We start from the raw sequence: 14,491 nt of genomic DNA on the forward strand, positions 1-14,491 counted from the left end.
ACTGGTCAGGCAGGAAGAGAACCCGTTACTAGAGAAGGGAAAATATCATAAAAGAAGAAGTCTGTAGCTCTAAATGCCAAGTAGTAAAATTAAAAATGAAACGGGCCAATTGGCTTTGGAAATTAGATTTTGGGTGACCATGTTTAACAATGTGCATTCAAATACAGTTAATGAACACCTTACCTACTCGGAGGCACTCTCATAGGAGCTAGGAATATAGCAATGAAGAAAACAGACAAACTCCCTTTCATCGTGAAGCTTACAGTCTCAACAATAAACAATGAATGTATTAACTACATAAAAAGTAAATTTGATGTAATTTAGAAGATAAAAGAGTTACGTAAAAAATAAAATAGAGTAATAAAGTTGGGAAGGTGACTGGAGGGCATGGAGGAGGATGGTTCGGGTAGGTCTCATTGACGAGGTGCCATGTAAGTAAACACTTGAAAGAGGTGAGGAAGCAAGCCATGAGCCATGAGGATGTCTGGGGAAGAGCGTTTCAGACAGAGGAAATAGCTCATGGAAAGGCTCCAAACCTGTCTGGCGTGTTTAAGAAATAGCGAGGAGGCCAGCATGGTTGGAGTGGTACAAGCAAAGAGAAAGCAATAGGAGATGAGGTCGGAGAGTTCAGGTCATCTAAGACCTTGTGGGCCGTTGCACGGACTTTGACTTTCACTTTATGAAAAATGGTGAGCCACAGGAGGGTTTCAAGAAGAGAAACGGTGTGATCTGATTCCTGTTTTAAAGGTTTTCTCTGGCGGCTGTGAGGAGAGTAGATTTGGTCGGGGCGGGGACACAGGTGCAAGGGTGGACGGAAGGACATCAGTTAGGAGGCTGTTAAAATCATCCAGGTAAAAGGTGCTGGTTCAGATCAGGTGGCAAGGTGCTGAGGAGTAAGTGGCTTATAGATATTTTCTCGAGATGCCAGCAGCATTTTCTGATGGATCAGAAGATGGCGTGAGAGAAAGAGAGGAGCCAACATTTTTAGCCTGAGGAACTGGAAAAGAGGAGATGCTATCAATTGAGTTGGGGAGAACATGGGTAGCAGGAGTTTGGGAGGAGCAGAAATAAGGAATTCAGTGTAGGACTTGTTAAGTTCGCTCTGCTGTTCTATATCCTAGTGGAGGTGGTGAACAGACAGTTGGGTATACAAATACAGATCCAGAGGAGAGATCTGGACCAAAGACATAAATGCAAGCTGTGGTCACATCCGTGGTATTTTAATCCACAGGACAGGCCGAGCTCATCAAGAGATTGAGTGTGGATGTGGAAGGGAAGAGGACTAAGGACTGACTCCTGGGGCCCTCCAGTGTTAGAGACTGGGGAGAATAGGAGGAACCAACAAAAGCACTTAGAGAAAGTGGTCAATGAGGTAGATAAAAAACCAAATGTGTGGCACAGATTACCCTCGCTATCCAAAAGTTTGTTTTACACACTTCACTTTTATGAAAGACCTACATTAGTACCTGTTTCCGCTAACAGAGAGAAATCCGAAGAGAATCTTTGCTTTTACGAGAAAAGGCAAAAAGCAAAAGTAGCGTTCAGCATTTGCTTTGTAGTCAGTCAGTCGCTACAGAAGCAGCTCACACCCTGAGCGACGGGAGTGGTACTGCCAGGCTCCTTCCCCGGGACTACACTCAGCATCAAGCTGCCATCGCTGTGAACTGTGCCTGTGAGCATCTGTGCTTGATCTCGATTTATTTCAAGAGGTTATTTTTGGGGTCTGGGAAGGCTCGGACATTTTCCTCAAATAAGTTAATGGTAATTGCTTCTTCGCTTTACACCATTCGACTTACGAAAGATTTCATAAACACACTCTACTTGAGGATAGTGGGGGAAACCTGTGTCCTTAAAATCAAGTGAAGAAAATCTAAGAGGCAGCTAGTAATCAGTCATCGCCGAATGTTGCCATTAAGTCCAGCAGGCTGAGGAATGAGAACTGACCGTTGGATTTAAGAACATCATTGGCGACGTTGACAAGAGCATTTCAGTGAAGAGTGAAAGGCAACAAGACCCTCTTTAAGGTGATTTTAAAAGAAAAAATTGCAGTAATTTTGTTGAAGTTTTTTGAGGAGTTTTGTTGCAAAGAGGAGCAAAGAAGTGATTAATTGGCAGAGTAAGTGGTGGCAGGAGGAGAAATTTTATTGTTGTCAAAGATGGGAGATGGGCACAGATTAGATTGCAGTGGATAGAAGAGTGAATGGAAGTTGAAAAAATAAAGGCAAAGAAAATAGATGATTGTTCCGGAAAGTTTGGTTGTAAAGGGATGGGGTGAAAGAAGGCACTCGCCGAAAGATTACTTGGGCAGAGGAAACGTTAGCTTCCTGTCTTTTTAAGATGTTTTCAAATGTTGAACCTGTGTTCGTGCTCAGAGGAAAGAGCCAAAGAAGATAGGGACAGAAAAAAAAAGTTGAAATGTAGCTCCCAAGAAGGTAGGAGGGTTAGGGCACAGGTAGGTGGCCGAGCCTTGAACAGATTGTGTGCAGCCCTTGAAACAGAGGGATGACAGTAAATATAAAGGTGGAGGTAGGTGGAGGTGTGTGCAGATGTGAGGACTGAAAAATGAGGGAGATTTCACTGGCTGGTTTCTATTTTGTTTGCAGAGTAGAAAAAAAGTCATCTCCTAAGACTAAGGAGAGGGAGGGCGGAGATGTGGGAGGGAGACAGAGATGTGGAGGGCATGAAATCTGGAATGCCTTCTGCTGCCTGCTGAACGCGGCTTGCTTTTCTCTGCCTAAGCACACGAACGTATACACATACTGACACAAAAATATAAATAGGCAAATAGGTACAATACACCTAAATACAATTTCTCAAATACCCCATTAGAATTTCAGCCTTCTTTATTTTTAGCTATTATGTAGCATACGCTAGGTGTGGGGCAGAATTCTAAGCTGGCCCCAGTGATTCTGACCTTCTCAGATTCAGGGCCTTGCAGAATCCCCTCCCCTTGGGTGTGAGCTGGATCAAGTGGCTTGCTTTCAACAAACAGAGTACAGCAAAAGTGGTGCAATATCGCTTCTGAGATCAGGTTATAAAAGACTGGGACTTCCATCCTGCTCACTCTTTCTTGCTTGCTCTCTATAATGGAAACGAGCAGCCATGCTGTGGGTGGCCCACAGCCAATGGCCAGCAAGGAACTGAGGCCTTCAGTGGAACAAGCTGTGAGGAACTGAATCCTGCCAACACGCACGTGAGTGAGCGTAGAGGCAGATCCCTCCCCAGCTGAGACTTAAGGTGACCACTTTCCTGCAGGCTGTGAGACCCCCGAAAGCAGAGGAGCCACTCAGCCAAGATGAGGTTCCCGACCCATTGAAACAGTTAGATAATAACTATTTTTGTTGTAAACCACTACATTTTGGGGTTATTTGTTACTCAGCAAGAGATAACTAATACACTCAGAGATTTTAAATTTCTGCTTCTAAAGTCTGCAGGCCCCTTTGAATAATCAAAAATTATTCCTGTCCCCAAGAATTTACTGTGGCAACAACCAAATACACTGTACAGGATGGGAACGGACAGGGTAGAAAGTGGAAAAGAAGTTTAAAGGAAAAGTGGGGAAATAGATTGAGGTGTAAGTCAGTACTCTCACCTCTGTGGGAGCTGGCATAGGACATAAGATAACCCAGAGGAGCACAAGAGTGAAGGAGAAAAATAGCGGGTTTTGAACAAAAGGAATGTGGGCATGACGGGAACAAACCCTCTCCAACTTGCTAGGGACTTACTTAATGCTTATTGAAGGAAGGGCCAAATGAGTAACCCTCGCCAGTTACCAGCTGAGATTCTGCAACGCACACACTGTTTGATTTCAGACTGTGAAACAGGAAATTACGATGCAGAGGCAAGTCAATTGCTCAGGCTAGCTCAGTGCCTTTCTAGTGGGTCCGAGCACTGGATTAAGTTCTTTAGGGTTAGTGCCTTTGCTCTGCAAAACCACGCGATCTTTGAGTGCAACAGTGACAATATCATCAGGTTTTTGAACTTTAGGAGACTATATAGAGCATTTAGTATATCTATACATTCTGTCTAGTTATGATCCTTTTCTACCTCTTATTGGTTGTCTAGTCTGAGTAATACAGGTAATGTTCCTTAGATAAATTAAAATAAGAACAGAGGTCCAGAGAAGCTAAGTGACTAGTTCAATGCAGCCAAACTGGACTTGAATCAAGAACTCCTTGAATAAGTTCTCTACACTGTCTGTATTTATGCAAAGAGAAAGGCAGGATATTTGGCCTGGAATTCTGACTTCACTTTGTTTTCAACATTTAAAGGGACCCTATTAGCCTCTCCTCTGAGTGTTAAGTCTCTTTATGATTCGGGTCATGGTTTACGGCATTGGGCATAGGGAAAATCACATGTCAGAAATAGAACTAACACTCCTGGAAAGAAAATTGCTGCTCATAGCTTCTTTTTTAAGATTATGAGATTCACTCTGGTGCTTCTGCCAGAAAAAGGAAGCAGATCTGGCTTTAAGAAAATTAAGTTTCAAAATTTAAAGCGATTTACTGAGTTATTAAGCTGAGAATATAAAAACTAAATTTAAATATCCTTCTTGACCTATATTCTAATCTGCCACAAAGATCCTAGCGGATTTTCCAAGGCAATTCAAAATGACCCACATCATCAAGACCCTCTATTGCACTCATAGCTTCCCCCATATCTCCAGCTTCTCCATTTTCTTGTTTCGATTTATCATATTTGGAGTTTTTTGATGCTCTCTTTCACCTTCTGTCTAAGCATTCTCCATGTCCCTTATTCATCCCTTATCTATTTCCCCTTATCTGTGCCCCCGTTTGTTATCCCCCAACATCACTATGGCACACTATGCCATCCCGTTATGCCTTGGCCTCACTGTGTACTAGATACATGACTAGGTTTGTGCAGCCCCACCCCCCCATTCCAGAAACTGACCTGCTTCTCCTGTCTACACAGTCAGGGCACACGCATTTTGTACAATTTGACCCTATTCCACTGGGCACAGGTGATTGGTCCAAACTAGGCAAATCAAATCTTTCCTTAGGATTGACCAAAAAAAGGCAGCTTCTGTGGGGGCAGAAAATGTAGGGTCAGGCCATGCTTCTCCCATGGGTACCAAAGAAAGAGAGAGCACTGTCTTCAAAGAGGGAGAGAGAATCTGGTGGACAGGCAGGAGCAGAGACAAAAGCCAGAGGCAGAGGTCTGGTCATGGCCACCTTCCCAGTTTACATTGTTCCTGAGGCCTGCTGCTTTCCAAGCCTTTGGTCTCCTTATAATGAATTCCTTTTCTAATTCCTTCAATAACTTAACTAGTCCTAACTAAAACACTCTGAGAATCTCCTCACTGTCCTCCCGGCTTCTTCTCTCTCCCTGTTCCTCTCCATCCCACGTGACACTGACAGACAGGCACACTGGAATCAGTACATGGAACCTCTTAATTTTCAGATTAAGGAATTAAAATTTTTTCAATAATCGAAGGGAACCAATGAGCAATTGCAGGGGAGAAAGGACCAGGCAGAAAAGTTGTTTTTCCAAAGTAAAGCTAACTGCAGTGTAAAAAATAGTTTGAAAAATTATTAGCGCTGAACAAGATCCTGTATCTTTCTAATGCAAGAGCTGCCCACATTTCTGCGGTTGACTCATCCACCTTTGCTCTGAAGTCCGGGCTCTTCTAGCCTCCCCTGGACCACAACAGCGAGCAACAGTGCCACCTGCTGGGAGCTTGAGAAGTTACAAAGAGGATTATTCCAATACACTCCAACTTCAAGGTTTGAAGCTATCTTAAAGAATCTTGTTTTAAAAAGAGAAATGTAAATAAATTCCAATTGTGTTTAATGATAATTCTTATCTTTTAGGTCATAATGCTATTGTTAAATTATCGCTCTTAGATTTGAACTCTGCAAAGGCTGCAATTTACGAATTGCTATTCTCTTTGAGTAATTTACATTTTTGCTCTAGTTGGTGCCATTAAATTACCAACATTAAATCAAGCAATTATAGACTAGTTAAATGTGTATTTCAATAGAGGGAAGTTAAAAGACATATGTGATTCTCCATTCAGACCGAGTGGAAGAATGAATGTAGTTAAATTAGAAGACATCTTGCCAGAGGAAAAAGTTTTCATTGCTGCTCTTGGTAACGCATGGTCTTTTCTTGAGTAAACTTAGAGTAGATAATCAAGCTAGGGTAGAAAAGTGGCAAACGATATTTGCATAACGTTGTTTATTGCTTCATTTCAAATAATAAAAGGAAAAAAGATGAAAGATATAACTCAAAAACTGTAAAATATTAACAATACATAAGTTAAATGAGAAAATGAAAAATCACTATAATTACAACTGTGGAAAAATATGCGTGCTTACGGAGTGGTGGCCAGGAGGTCAAGCTATATACCCACTGATGGAACTCTTTGTGTTAAACCACGTTAGGCTGAACTTCTGGAGCAGGGTGAACCTTTGCATTTTCTCTATGGTACCCCTGCTCTGTATCAGATTCTGAACCACAGGAATCTAGTTTTGGCCGAGGTTTGAAGCATCCTGTCCTACGCTCTTGTATAGCACCTGCCCTTGGCCTCTGACCTTATGTGGATCAGATTGCAACTTGCTGTAATCCCTTAGACATGCTGTGACCCTCTTACTCCTCTCCTTAACACTGAAAAGTCAAGAAGATACAGTCCAGTCCCAGAAAGACAATCTCAACATTACCCCTTCAAGCACATACCCAGTTTCTAGAGGACAGTGAAAACAGCTCTTTACTTTGCCCTTTAAGACAATTATCAACTCACATGGAATCCAATTCCCGTGGGCCTAAGGGTCTCCCTTCTCTCGGGCTCCCTTGTCTGTCTTCCTCTTTCTCCTCTCCTTTTATCCCCTCCATCAGTCCTTTCTTCTCCCTTAGGAGCACTTGACTCCTTCCAGTTTTCCCCTTCAGGAAGCTGAAGCAGTAGAAGTGAAGTGGAGAGACTAATTCGTATCCTTCCAGTCCTGAATAGGGCAGGATAAAGGATAGTGTACTTTGAGCTCCTTCCACAGAGTGGAACATATAAAGGCAAAACAAAACTTTCTCTTACTCATATTGTTGCCATTTTAAAGCATAGCAAAGTTTGTCCTCTCTCCGCCTATGTAAGCTCCTTATTTATCACCATAACTTGGTATTGACTTGGGGGGAAGGGTGGGGAGGAAGATGGGGGTAGGGAAACACCCACCCTAGGAAGGAAACGAGGGAGCTTTGAAGTTGTATTTGGGGTGGGGGTGGATGTGGGCCCAACAACAATGTCCCCGTCAGACTTCCGGCATCCTCCCTTCTGCTAGTTCCCTTCTTCCCCACGGGGGACTTCCAGACAGTCTGCTAGACATACAATTTATAAAGAATGGCTTGTGTTACATAAAAGGATGGTAACGGTCTCTTTCATATCAGTTACACAATAAGGTCTCTGACCAAACACTACATTTATATTCAGTTGCTTAAAATAATAGTTACGATCTGTGCCAAAAAGGGAAAGCCAAGCTTTCTGTTTTGTGTGTCTGACCATGAGACCTACGGTCTGTAGATATTTCTCCTGCAATAATTTCTTCCATCTGTCGTATGTGGTGCAAGGACAGAGGGAAACCATTCACAAGCTTAAGGAAGATTTATTTTGATGACAAGACAGAGGTTGATAGAAAGTCAATAAGAGTAAAATTTAGAGATGTTATATTCTGACTGATCTTGGGATGGGCAGTTTACCAAAAAGCGAAAGTATGCTTACATTTTTTCTGATGACTGATTATATGCCTTAACTAGTCACCATCTGGGGGTTGATGAGAGTTAAATGCTCTGATTACTCAAATCTTGGGCCTATTTATGTGTTGGCAGAGGAAGCAGACAAGCCTATGTAACTGATGTAAGAATTCAATTCACCACATAAAATGAGGTTGGAGTTTGTGTTACTGAACCAGTTTCATTTTTTGCCCGCCACACAGAAAGCCAAACACTGAGACAACAAGATTGCAGCAGAGAGAGAGTTTACTCACAAGGCAGCCACGTAAGGAAGCAAGAGCATGAGCCTCAAATTCACTTCCCTGAAAATAGGGACTCAGGGATATTTATGGGATGGAGGCAAGGTGGTCCGAAATGTGGAGAGAGGTGATTGGAGGTGAGGAGAGGTAAGGTAATTGATGATCTGCACAAGCATAGTCAGACTCCATGCCTCTTCATAGGATCTGTGTTCACAGAATGGTAGCATTAGCATGATCTGAGGTGGAATTTTTAGCCTCTTGATGTCAAAATGTTGCCTATTGGACATCTGCACTGGCCCAGTTGATGAGTTGGTGGTCTCAACCAGCCTGGAGTGGACAAAGGGGTTCTAATTCCTGAAAAAAAATCTCACACACTCATTACCAGGGTGATCCAGGCTCCAGGGAGATGTTAACTGTAGGAACCTAGTGGAAGTCAGAGAGCATATTGCCTAAACAGCACAGTTAACAATGGGTGGGGTAAACAGTAAAAGCCATAATCAGTAATTGCAAAAAGAAAGAAAACCCTTTAGTTCCTAGTGACTTAATGATCAATGGCTAACTCACTGCCAGTTTCAATCCCACCTATTCTTTCATATTCCTCATTCTTGACGGATTCGGGGTGATGACCGATCTAGCTACTTCCTGCTGAATTGGGGCATAGATCCAGCTTAGAGGAATGAAACTGTTTAACATTTATTTGGAAATATTCTCTCGCTCCAAGCTTCATGTTGACATTTTTGTATTATTAGAATTTTGTTTCTTGCTCAACATCTAAAACATCTAAAAAGTACATTTTATAATCAAGTGTCCAACAAGGAGGATAAGAAGTATAGACAACCCAAACTTTAACAGTCCCTGAAAAAGAGACCTAATCCCAGTGGGGTCTCCATCTCATCCCCAGCTGGGGGCAGACATCTGGTCTCAGTTCCTGATAGTCTTTTGTTTTACTGGATATGCATCAGTGACCTGAGCAATGCCCACACCCTGATCTTTCAGTTGTCATTGACAATGGCGATCAGCACAGACTCTCTGCCTGGGGATCATCACATTCCTAAGGAACTAAGAAGAACAAAGTTATCAATTTATAGTAGCTAAGAGGGTCCATAAAATCTACAGAGCAGGTCTGGGTTAATCAGAGGTCGTTGAAAGTTACAATGTGGTTTCTTTTCTACAATATGGTTTCCCTTATATCAACCTTGTGTTGACTGGTATCATTTGTTTGGTGTTTTATCTCCAAAATTAGACCTACACCTGGGACCCAACAATGGCCAAAAGTTTCCGGAATTAACTAGTGTATTATGGCAGGAGTTCTCAATGCTGGCTCACTTTAGAATGACGTAAGACTTTCAAAAACTACCAGTGCCAAAGCCCAATCCCAGACCAATGAAACCAGAGTCTCTGTGACGGAGCCTGGGCAGACTTTTTTGTTAAAAGCTCCTCAGGTGGTGTGCCCCAGGGCTGCGATCCAGTGCTGTTAGACAACTTCCATGCAATAGTGGCAAGTTTGCACCCTTCTCTCATTTTCGTTACATTCATTCACAACAGCCAGATTTGCAAATTGTACTTGAATAATCAACGTCTCAACTTGAAATTCTGACAAATAATTTTGGTCCTTGATGTAGAAATTTGCCAAATGGTATCTAGCAGTTTCATGAAACATTGGTGTAACATCTACCTATTCTCAAAGAATAGTGTATATACTGGAACATTTGCAAAGGCTAAATATTTCGTTCATTTTAACTGACTCTTTTGTGTATTTTATTCTATACCACATTAGTAATTCACAGTCTAAAAGTTAATTTCATCTAAAGAATAGTAAAGCCTACTAAGCATGCATGAAAATATTATGAGAGCACAACTGAAGAACTCATTTTCTTCAATTATTAAATAAAGGAAAGATAACAGTGTTTTTGATGAGAAATCTAAATTATATTTATATAGTCTCTGAATATACACATATATACATGTATTAGTGAGGATGTAGATTAAGCCGCCGTAATAAGGAGACACCAAGATACAGTGGATTAAATAAGATTGAAGTTTATTTCTCTCTCATGAAACAACCAAGAGGAGGGTACCTTTTGGTACAAGGAGGTTATTTCAATAGTTGCTTATTCCCAGCCAATGGGGAGAAAGGAAAGGACAGAGGCAAGACACATCACTTCTGCTCACATTCATTGGCCAGAACTTAGCCACATGTGCATGCTTAGCTGCAGGGAAGCTTGGGAAATGGAGTCTCCATCTGGGCAGTCATATGCCCAACTGAAAACCAAAGGTTTCTATTGCTAATACAAAGAAGAGAGGAATGTCATTGGAGACAATTCTCAATCCCTACAACATTTGCATATAGCCCAGAATCTAAATATGCTTGGAATACAAAGAAACTACAAGGTTTAAAATTTTATTTTGATAATATTTATTTTCACTATACAATAACATTTAGGAAGTTTAAAATTTGTATTTTTTATCAAAAACGTATTTTATGATATACCGTCTTCCTTTACACATAGCTTCTGCTATGATATACAAGTGATGCATATAATGTAAATCATGCTGTACTGCCAACTCTGTTCCTCAGCACTGACTTAGGTTTTCCTAGAACGCAATAGTTCCACAGAACAAGATTCAGACAGATCTTGTCGGTGCTACTTCCTTTATTTATTTGAATAGATTCCAGCAGCTTAGTCATGGACTCCTTTGAGAATCCTATAAAAATCATGGATCCTCTACGCAAATATATCAACAATTTAGCAAACAATTTTAGAGGGTTTAGAGACACCTTCCCTGAGTTTTAGTGTGTCTTAACTATATATAATACAAGATATTATCCCCCTGTCTTCCACAGCAGCCTGGGAAAGCACAGATAAAATCACTAATCTCTATCTCTGGGACCCACCAATGGAATTCCTGGAGCTCAAGTCCAAGGTGAGACACCTAGCACAGGACCTGGACCATAGTGACTGCTCAATAAATGTTAGCTCTGTTGTATTTCAAGGCCCCTCTGCTCCCTGTGAGGACTCCTGTGGTGTTCCATATATTCCCCTTGGTATTGGTGTTATTCCGCCAATCTTCACCAACATGGATCACACCCGCAGCCGTGAAAGTTGGCTTGGTCATTCCCATGGCATTAATGCTGCTCTTCTCTTTGGCATGGACATGGATCTTCTCTCTATTAGTGGCACATTTTTCAATCTTTTTGCTCACCCAGGATCTGAGCCTCCTTCTTACATATGGTACATACATTACCTCTTTACATGTTTGGGTCAGAGACAAAAATTCATCTTGTGATATAGAAGCTGAAAATGCAAGATACTTTCTTTCTAGGGCCCTTGTAACTAGCGCATGGGCACTTAGTATAGGCTCTGCCAACTTGATGCATCTACCAGGAACTTTGAATTGAGAACCAGTGATGCAACGAAGCAGGGCTCATGGAGAATGGTCTCTGGCAGCAGCAACAGCTGGGATCAGTAGTACCAGTGTTATTGTAGTGTTATTGGCAGCATCTAGAGTCACTACCAGTGGGATCAGCAGTACAAGCCACAGTGTCTAGTGCTTTGTGGCAATATCAGTGGCTTCCAGGCTGAATGAGCTCTGCTGCACATTAAGCCATGTTTGCTAAAGACTTCAGTATAAGCTTCCTTTTGGGGACATCACTCTTGCAGTTTCTTCACCATCACCATGCCATTTCTTTTTATAAAATCTTCATTAGTAATCTTCACTCTAATATATACCTTCATGGGAAACTTTGGGGGAAGTAAGAGTGAATTTCTCCACTAAATGTGGCTCTTCCAAAATAACAGGTCTAGGAAAACAAGCCATTATAAAGTGACTGAGTGGTTCTTGAGTTCTTTACATGCTGAGAGCAGGCAGAGAACACAGCATTTTCTTTGCTTTTATTTCAAGCAGATAATGCCATATTCATATATCCATGAATGTTACTCCACTGCTTAAAACTTTCAGTGACTCATCATCACACTGAAACGGAATCAGCCTCTGCCAGTTCTTGGATTTTAAACTAAGATAATTAACTTAGCTTTTCTGTGCTTCATTTGCTCTTCTTTATTTTTTATATATTTTAAGAGGGGTAGAAAGTTGATAGTATCTGTCTCAAAGATGTTTGTTATATATATGTATATAATATATCATATGTGAAAACGGGGAGCCAGGAAGGCACTCTAAAAATGAAGTCTGTTCTCTGTAATCTGACATTCAGAGGACTTTACCTTGGGTCCCAACCCACCTTTCCAACCTCCTCTCTTATCGCTTCTCTTCCCAGTGCTTTGGTGACATCAGATTTTTAAAATCATACTTTAACATGCCACAAACTATTCTATACATTTACCTCTCTGCTCCCTCTGCTTGGAATGTGCTCCTCCCCTGTTTTCTTATTCACTCTTCGAGGTCCACCTCCATTGTCCCAATACTTCCTCCACTCCCTAAACTGATTAATTACTCCCTTCCATGAATACCCACAGAACATTAATTAGAGCCCTGTGGCTGTTCTAACCATCTATCACAGTGAACACACTTTTGATTCTGCCATAGATGATGTGCTTCTTAAGGGCAGAGATCATCTCTCATTCCTCCTTGTGTCTGGATCACAAGATGTGCTCCATGGATGTTTGAATGAGTGACTCAGAAGTAGTAAGAGTTGGAAACTACCAATATGTATTTATTTGGGGGCCACAGGGAACGCCTACCTCACCCAAGAACTTGGAGGAGTAAAGTAAGATTGTCATTTAGGAACTAAATTTTACGACCTACATAGATATGCAAAATCAAAGACAGAAGGGCTCCCAGGTCAGCAGGACTCCACAGAAACCAACTTGACTGTACCATTCTATGTAAAGAAAGTATGGGCCATTTCAACAAGAGAGGATTAGCCCCAACAAGCTTAGAAAAATAAGGATCACTGAGGCAAGACCTGATCATGGCCCTTTTGAGCCCTTTCCAGGAAAGAGGGAGACAGGTTTCTAGTGTTTAAGTCCCAACTATAATGTTTCACGTGGAGCACCATAGTTAAATCATCTTATTTTAGCTCAATGCTATTAAGCATTCACGTCACATAGCTTCCTTTGTTCTCATTTATGCTCACCTTATAGCCCTTCTTTTTCCTTCCTATTTATAAATTAAAAATTGATTTCTGATTGTGATTTGGCTTCCGAAGTGGACCCATCCACCATAGACTTCAGTGGGAGACTCCATGAGGAATCTTCTAAACCTTCGAAGCTAAAGACCAAGTCCAACCAGCCTTCCTTTGAATAATATTTCTATGCCACTTCCAGTGTGAGATGGACGAATGTCTATACCTATTACATAAAATGAGGGGATGGGAACGCAAAAGAAAACTCTCCTGCATTTGCCTAAGATGATTTCTACCATGAGCATAGCTGAAATTCTTATCATCGTTCTTCCTTCTAAAAGTCCTGTGAACTAACTTGGTTAAGGGCTTTTCTGACCTTGTAACACTGGCTAACTTAATACTTAAGTTAATCAGTCTGTGTTCATTAGGCTTTTTGGTTGCAAGGAACAAAGACTGACCCAGGTTGCCTCAAGAAAGGTGGGTGTATTGTAAGGATACGGGTGGCATTTAAGAGGAAGGAATGTCGCAGGAATCCAGGAAGGCCTGGTAGACAAGAGGAGAGTCAAGATCCAAGCACGAGAGCAAGAGGATTGTGATTTTGCCCCTCAGCATCAGGAGCTCAATAATTTTCAGTTTTGTGCTCCTCCATTCGTGGACTTAAGCTCTCTCTCTATTTCTGCCTCTCTGTGTTTTCCCTTCTGTTTTTGTTCAGACCACCTTCTAATGTCCAGATTGCTAGAGAGAGAAAATCAGATTAGACCTCAAGCCACCATCGTTCATGTTCAAGCAGAGCCTTTGCAACACGCCTCCTCTGAGGCTGCTGGCCAGCCTGTAGGCCGACTTCCCGTGGGTCAGGTGCTCAGCCCATACAATCCCCCATGCTGAGGCAGGGCATTGAGTGGTTAGAACTGGCACCTATGCCTGAGGCACCTAGGAGGTCTGAGGATGAGGCAGTTCTCCTCAGAGGGAGCTGTGGGTTGGCAGGAACCTGTAAGTTAACAGAGCCAGATAATTAATCCATAGCGCCAGAGAACCCAAATGTAGGTATGTGGATGGGCTACCTCACAATCTCCTGGGATCCTTTAAAAATACAGAACTTTGGGTTTCACTCCAGATCTACTGAATTAAAATTTCAAGAGGGAGGATTAGAGAATATTTATATGTATTTTATCTCCCCAAGTGAGCACAGCTTTGACATTGTGAGGGAACAGAGCTATGTGACGGGCAGGAAGGTCTGACTGAGTGTTAGGAAGTCTTCCTGATTCTCTGGATAAGTTTGTAGGGGAATTCTGATATACTCTAGTGGAAGGGTGTGTAGAAACACATTTGAAAAATAGGGGTGCTGAGGTGAAGCAGTTTCCTTTAAAGGAATAAAAATGTAAGGAATAGATTTCCCTATAGTTCCCCAGAGTTTATGCAAATGACAGTTTGAGAG

Source organism: Equus quagga, chromosome 3 (genome assembly GCF_021613505.1).
Source record: "Equus quagga isolate Etosha38 chromosome 3, UCLA_HA_Equagga_1.0, whole genome shotgun sequence".
In the NCBI taxonomy this organism is placed as follows: Eukaryota; Metazoa; Chordata; class Mammalia; order Perissodactyla; family Equidae; genus Equus; species Equus quagga.